Below are 8210 nucleotides of genomic sequence, written 5' to 3' on the forward strand. Positions count from 1 at the left end.
ACTGTCGTTTCTGTAACTGGTGTCCTGTGCATTTTCGTGGCTAAGTGGATTTGGTACAACAGTTCTTTTTAAAAGTGCGATGTTTAACGCTTTATTTTTTTTATATATGGCGCCCTCTGCTGGAATAATACTTTCTGTGCAGTCGGATCACAGCGTGTCTGCAGGACTGAGGCTGTAATTATCAGGGAGGAAAAAGAAACATTAATTGTTTTAAGATGTAAGACAGAAGAAGGGAGAGGAAGACGAGGGCCATCTTGGCAGGTAAGTACTGATCAGAACTACAAATATAAAGAGTACCTGTAAGGTTCTAATTCATGTTGGATTTTCACTGGATCTGTTTTGGTGAGATCATTGTGACACGTCTCTTTATGCAGGTGCAGCTTCGATAAACATTGTGGGACAGCTGCACAGCTACACCACATCCTCTGGTGTTCACGGTCAGGGGACATCAGAGATCGCAGTGTTTTTCAAGAGAGATCTGATCATGAGGGCTGCGGAAATTATGACAAATATTTTCGATAAAGTTATTTTAAGTAACTAAAAAAGGAAAAGAGGACTGGTTTGATTATAATGTACAGTAACGCAGTAACCAAGATACGTGCAAAATTGGCCATTTCTTTATTTTATATACTAAACCTCGTAAACCTTGTTTTACATAGAAGGATTTTTTAAACCGATATAAGCAAATACATTACACATTACATTACACAGTAATGGCAGCCTCGAGCAGCCAGGATATTAGTTTACAGAGGCTGTTAAAATTATATGTCTAACGTTAAAATGTTGGTGACACAATAATTTCATCCTAATGGCACTGACATATTCATAGGGTTCATTTTTGAGTCTAAAATATCATGAGGTCACGATTTTGCAAATATCCACCTCGTAGTGCAGTTTGCACAAATTGTTTTAAAAATGCACTCATGCTACAAACATTACTGATGAGTCAAGATCTGCACAAACTGACAGAAACACTGAAGCAGCTCCACATTTTATTCTTATTGTCATGTTTGTCCTATTTGTCAGGTGACAGAAGAACCAACACAAAGCGCAGAGAGTAATGGTGACACAAGATCACAGGTGAAACTGGATGATGACTTGTTGGTTCATTACTGTATTTGATATGGCTGAAGTAAACTAAAGTCTAAAATACTTGTTTTAATATTAATTTAACATTATATAATCACATTTAAAACTATGAATTGTTATTTTAAATGGTTTAAAAGCATGTAGAATAGCACATGTAGGCAAGTATATTTCTCTGTTTGTTATCAAACGCACAAAGGAGAAAAAAAAGAAACGGGGCAGGGTTCGGTGGTTAAATCATCCGTCCTCACCAATGCCAAAACCAAATCTGCGCCCTTGGCTTATGGCACCAGTACCGAAGACGATTGGGGACAATAAAAAGAAGCAAATCAAAAAACAAAAAACAAAAAAACAAAAGCGGGGGCGTCTGTTTCTTTTAAAGAATTCTGGCATTAACCTCAGAATTCTGGGGAAACAAAAAGAATGACACCCCCCCCAAATCCACTTCCGTACACCAGCCGGTCTATCTAATGAATGAATGCGTTTACGCAGCAGCTTTTTGTTTGTTTGTTTGTTTTATTTCCAGGAAACCCCGAAATGCTTTGAAAGAAGCGGTTTTGACAGAAATATTAGAAACTTCCGATTTTCTATATTTGCTGTCAAATACGTCGGAAATGTCGATACTGCCTCTGCAGGAATGACGTGTATATAAGCATGTCACACATGCCATTACCCCCCCCCCCCCCCCTCTTCTTCTTTTAATTACTCACCGCTTCATTGTCGCATACGAACCAACAGTTGTGAAATTCCACTTTTTACGGGGTTTTAGGGGCATTGTCGGGTCTCCCTTGTTACCCCTCGGCGTACCTGGAATTTATTCCGATCCTTCAAGCGAGATATCCGGGTATTTCGGCCCATGTCTGTCGGTGCTGTCTGAACAGATAATCCAGAAACTCCGTGCTCAGTAAATCCAAACGGCGATCCAAAATTCCTTTGCTTACATCCATCTCCCGCGGGGAACAACTGATACATCCAAAAACGGGTACACCCAGCCGTGGAAAACTCCAGCTCAGAACACTGGCACTGTCGCGGCCCCTCCTCTTCCTCCTCCTCTTCACCTCCTTCTATGGGCATTAACGGTGATTGGCAAATCACATCTCTGAGACGGAGATGCAACATGCGGACAAGTGGAGAGCAACGTTGATCCTCTTCTTCCTTTTTTTCTCAGCAGCTGTCATCTAACTTTTTCACGCACCGCCGCCTACTTGTGTTAGTAAAAGGCTCTAATTTGAAAATTAACTGTAAGGGATGAGAGGAAGCCGTCCCACTAACCATCTGACCACAGATACATACAGTTTATAGTTCACCTCCTTCTCCCCTCAGCTGCTGCTGCTAAAATCCAGTAAATTCAGCTGTTGCACACACTTGTTTCTCTGTGTTAATTTAAAACTTCACCACACACAGTTTCCCCTCTTTGCATCCCTCACACCTCCTCTGATGTGCTCTCCAGCTCATAGCCACATTTAACCCTTTCTGCCCCGCTGCACTCCCTCCCTTCTCATTTTAAACGCCCCTCCGCTTTGCCCCAGTTCTTTTTTTTTTTGTCTTCATATGAGCCACCGGTTCAAAACCCGCCCTACTTTATACTTTCGACTCTAATGTTGCATTCATGTCACTTCAGGTGAATTTCTTAATTTTCTGTTATTTCTCTGACACTTGAAAGCATCTTGTGTGATTTAAAAACGTTTTTTTTTTACTATTTACTTGATATCTGCTATTCATCCCATGCAATATGTGCAGTAAAGCAGTTCTCATCCCAACCTGGTTAATGATAACATTCCCTCATTTTAAAAACATGCATGCAGGCTTTACTATGTAGATCCCTGAGTAGTGCAGATCTGTTTTTCTCTACTCTGCAGGGTTTGTGTGGTGTTAATCCCACTCAGTGTCTCTCTGTGATCTACCGAGGCCTTGTGTTCGTACCAAAGCTATAAAACTAAGAACTAAAAAACACTGAACGCCTTTTTCCTGGAACTGCAGAATAGAAACCACAGAGCCGCTGAAGTCAAGAGGAAGGAGGTGTGTTTAACTGCTGTGATGAAACAAAAAAACACCTTAATCACACAACACTGTGCAGAAGAATGGGACACGCATCGCTTCTGTGGCTGCTCTGTAAGTACCGCATGTACTGAATGTAAAACGTGTAAATGTTGATCTTGTTGGAGCGCAGTGGATCTGGGACACAGAGATGTTTGCAGCTACAGGGAGGAATGAATTGCACAGGATTCAGCTTTAATTATGTCAGTGGTTAATCCGTGCACTTTACTGAGCTCGAACAGCTGCTGCTTCTCTTTAACTGAAGGTTTCACCAGATTCAAGCTTTTACTTGTTTAAACTCTTAAAGTTCAGATTTTCAGGTTTTTGCTGCAGACAAACCACAGCAGGGTTTAAACGTCTACTTCACCGTCTCCTGCAAATCATGCTGTTATCTTATTCTTGTCCTTTTTTACCCATCTTACTGATGATTACCGGTCATACATGTGCTCTGTGGTCACAGGTCTTGGTAAGCATAATGTTGTGGGATAAGCTGCATTTTTAAGCAGAGGCTCCACTCGTGTATCCTTCAAATATATGAAATAATTTAATTGTCATTTGTTCAATGTTCAGTCCAGGTTTCATGTCCAGATTTTAGCTGCTAGTCACCAGTTTAAGTTTAGTGATTTGACTTTTTTGTTTTTCAAAATTTCAACCTAGCTTGTGGCCTATTTCTCTTCTCAGTGCTGAGCTGCGTAACCTATGGAGGTGAGTGGACTCATAATTTGGCATCCAAGATGTGTTAAATGGATTAAATATGAGCTTTTCTTCAAATAAAAAAGATTTGACATCAGTGTTTTTCCTTCTGTGTAATTTGTACGTAAAAAAGTCTGCAGTGGTCAGGAAGGCTGTGCGATTAAAAATAGCAGAAAATTTGGGGAAATACGATCTTCATGATTGCTAGGAAATGGATATTGAAACTGATACCATTACTCAAATAAAGAAATTGTCCAGTACTTAAATCACTACAGTTCAGTCAAACAATGTACACTGTTTTAGCTTCAACTTAACTTTTAGACTCAGGTATATGTTGCTTAAACTGGATCCAGAGGTTCTATCTAATCCTTTACTCTGCACCACAACAAAGACCGGGATGTTTAAAAATTATTTTTTCTTTTTATCTCAAAATCTATAATCTCTCACAGCTCGTCTGACTGTGAGTCCCAGCAGCTCTCAGTTCTTTGAAACAGACTTTGTGTCTCTGAGCTGTGAGGAGGACGACAGCTCTGCTGGATGGACTCTGAGGAGAAACACAAGCAAAGACACCAGAGCTGAGTGTGAGGAGTGGGGAAAACCAGCTGGTTCTTCTTGTAACATCACTAGTTTCTTAAAACTGGACAGTGGAGTTTACTGGTGTGAGTCCAATCAGAGTACCATCAGTAACATGGTTAACCTGACAGTCGCTGGTAAGCTGAGTGTGTGGAGTTAGTGTTGATGAAGCTGTGTGTAAATGGATGAAATGCTGTAGTTTGTCTCTGTGTTGAGGTGGATCAGTGATCCTGCAGAGTCCTGTCCTCCCTGTGATGGAGGGAGATGACGTCACTCTGCTCTGTAAAACAAAGACCACTCCCTCCAACCTCACAGCTGCTTTCTATAAAGATGGCTCCCTCATCAGGAAGCAGCCTACAGGTCACATGACCATCCAGCATGTTTCCAGGTCTGATGAAGGCCTCTACAAGTGTGACATCAGCGGTCATGGAGAGTCTCCATCCAGCTGGATCACTGTCACAGGTGAGGCTTCTGTTTCTTTTACAGATTTCAGACCCAAAGAGACTCAAAGTGACCACAAAGATTTGTGTTTCTCTTTAGTTTCAGGTTCTTCTACCTCTCCTCCTCCATCAGCCTCCACTGCCTCCCTCCACCTCTCCTCTTTTTCTACTGTTTCCTTCTTCGCGGTGCTGTCAGTTTCCTCCATATTTGGGCTGCTGCTGCTGGTTGTACTGGTTGTACTGGTGAGAAGATGTGTCTGGAGGAAACCTGAAGGTGAGACACACATTCTGTTCACATTCAATGTTTCTATATAAATCAGCTTAAAGTGATAAAATAATCTACAGTGTTTTTCTCTGAGTGCTATAAAGTGGGTGAAAGTCAGTCCTGTTACACTGACGCTGATATCTCACCCAGTGGGAAACTCACACTAAAGTAACTGAAGTGGATAAACATAATCACACATGTAGGCGTGACCATGGGGTGAACTGTTCCTTTAATAACAGTCACATGATGCACAGGATGTGCTGTTTTTGCACTTTGTGAGCACTTGTTTTTAAACAGTTAAATTACGATATTTATAGTGAAACTACACACTGCAGTTGTGCAACATTTTCTGCTTCTGCATTTCATGTTCAATAACGTGCTTTTAATATAGTTTACACTAAATGTTTTGTTTTGCTCTGGGTGAACTGTGATGCTGCACTTGAGATTTTGTGGTCAGAGTCTATCGAAGTGAACAGAAGCTTCGCCGCCGTCCAGTTTCCTGTTTTCTGACTAAAAGAAGAGAAAAATAAGTTTTTTTTCGTTTACATGTTTTACCGCAGGTCTCACAAAGATCACCCACCATAATGCTGACTTTAGTCTTTCCTCCACTTTGCATTTTAATCATCATTAGATGATTATGAATATTAGTGCTCCAAGCATCGAAACATCGGCAGCTACAGTACAGTTATCAGTGGAAAATCTTTTTCATCTCATTTTTGCAGAAAGAGATCCTGCAGCAGCCACCGCTACCTACTCACCAGTGAGAAGAACCGTATCAAACCAGCAGTATGAGTCAAACAGGACGAGTGGTAGGAAACATTTCCTGTTAGATAATATCTAGATTCTTTGATGATCCAACGTTTCTTCAAAACGTTACTCAAGTTTCGTGTTTTGGGGTTTTTTGAAGAGAATCTCCAACATGTGCTCGTTCAGACACCGGTGGTACTTTTAGGGTGAACTGCAGGTCCTCATGCTACTATTTTATCATGTGTATATATGCTATCATTTCCACTGCACTGGAAATATAACAAATCCCTGTGACGTGGCTTTAAGTGTATATGTTACACATTACTTTTGTCACACCGTCAGACCAGCTGGCAGCGTGGACATCCAACTGTGTGAACACGAGAACGCAAAAATATATTATTACATTACACTCAATCATGTGTCATTTACCGGTATATTTATAATTAGAGCTACTTTGTTATATTTTGTAACTTTGTAATATGTTGTTTTATTTCATTTAGTTTGGTTAGCTACTGTTCTTTACTGCCTTGGAGCAAGCATAGCCACATAATTTCCTCTGGGATTAAAAGAGTGCTGGGATAGTCAGATTCTGATTCTGACAAAGTGATTAATATTAAGTTGATACCATAGATACGCCTAAAAAATCTGGGATCAATTGAAATCTCAGGAACCTTGATTTTAAAATCAAGGTCAAAGGTCAAGTTTTCTGAAAGTCTGGTAAACACAATTACAAGAAACGGACAAGTTGCCCCATTATTATTTTTTGGCCCACCTACTAAGAGGCTGAGGGTCCTTCTAACTCTTGTGCTGTTGAAACAGGCGACTGCTCCCTGTATCAGATTAGGTAAAGTTATCTTATCTTGTGTTAAACCCATAAACCCCATTTTTTTTACATGTTGTTTCACTGGAAGACTCAGAGAAAGAAAGAAATACAGTTTTATATCAGATTCATCCCGACTGCACTTTTCCCTTCCCACTGATTGCTGATTTATTAATATCATTATTTCAAATGCTGAAGCAGCAGCAGTGACAGTTATCTGTTCTCAGAGGAAAATCTGACTTGATTTATGCAGAGAATGATCCCCCAGCAGCTGCAACTGCAACCTACTCGTCGGTGAGAAGAACAGCCTCAAACAGGACGAGAGGTACGCCGAGTTTCCTGCAAGATAAGCTTTAAAACGTGTGATGTTTCCTAAAAAGTTCCACAAGGTTCATGTTTGGGGTTTCAGACGAAAGCCTGGTGCTTCCGTTAGAAAGTAACTGCAGGTGATCCTGATTTTTTTTTCTTCCATCAGTTCAACATTTCAGTACTGTTAGCCCTTGGCGTACGTTAGTTTGCGGCCAGATATCCATGTTTCTGCACGTCAGCGTACTAGAAGAGCGACAACAACAAAGAAGCTCTGCTGCACTTCAGTTTCCTGTTTTTCTGATTTAAAAAATGGGGAAACACTTTTTTTATTCAAATGTTATTTGAAGAAATGTATGTCAGAGTCATCCAGCTTTTTATCAAACACAATCTTTCCTGCACTTGACATTTTAATTGACACAAATGACACAAATGCTAACGTTTCAAATTGACTTTACAGAAAAAGATCTCTCAACGGCTGCCACCTACTCATCGGTGAAACGAGCAGCAGCAGGCGAGCAAAACGGAGCAAACGGGACCAAAGGTATGAAAAATTCCCGGCACGACAAACTCAAAAATCTTTGAAGGTGTTCTGATGTTTCCACAGGAGGTTTTCTGGGTTTGATTGTTTTTGAACACGTGTCGGATGCATTTGTGATGAAATCTGCTCCATATGTTGGTGTTCTGGATCAGCAACTAAGCTAAGCACTAAACTGAAGTGCACGACTACGTTATGATGGTTGTTAATATGATGGTTGATCTTTTCAAATCTTCAGTCCACTGAACATCAGCCTCACTTTTCCAGGTGCTTGGAGACTTTCCAATTTTCCAAACATGGAATCTCAGACTCTTAAAATTTCCAGGTCCATATTTTTTATCTTTTGACTCTGCTTGAGTAGCTTAGCATGATTCACATCTCAAAATAATCCTTCTTTATTTGATATGGAGTCTTGGTGCAGGCCCTCAGGTCATTCTCGCTCCCTCCTGACCACATTATTAGAAATGTTTAATGTGATTATCCATGGCTGGAACAAGATCTATGTCAGGAAATAAAGAAAAACACAATTGATCCACTTCAAGATGAGCTTTCCTTCCAAGTTATATCTTGAGTGCAGCTGCCAGTTTCAAAAACAGATAATGCGTCCGTGATGATTTTCCTCCTCACACAGAGCTGTAACACAAACAGCTGTTGAGTGAAGCAGATCTGTGTCGTCTCTGTGCTACAGAAACAAGAAGAAAGTCT

This window comes from Simochromis diagramma, unplaced genomic scaffold, assembly GCF_900408965.1.
Source record: "Simochromis diagramma unplaced genomic scaffold, fSimDia1.1 OVJJ01000640.1, whole genome shotgun sequence".
NCBI classification, from domain to species: Eukaryota; Metazoa; Chordata; class Actinopteri; order Cichliformes; family Cichlidae; genus Simochromis; species Simochromis diagramma.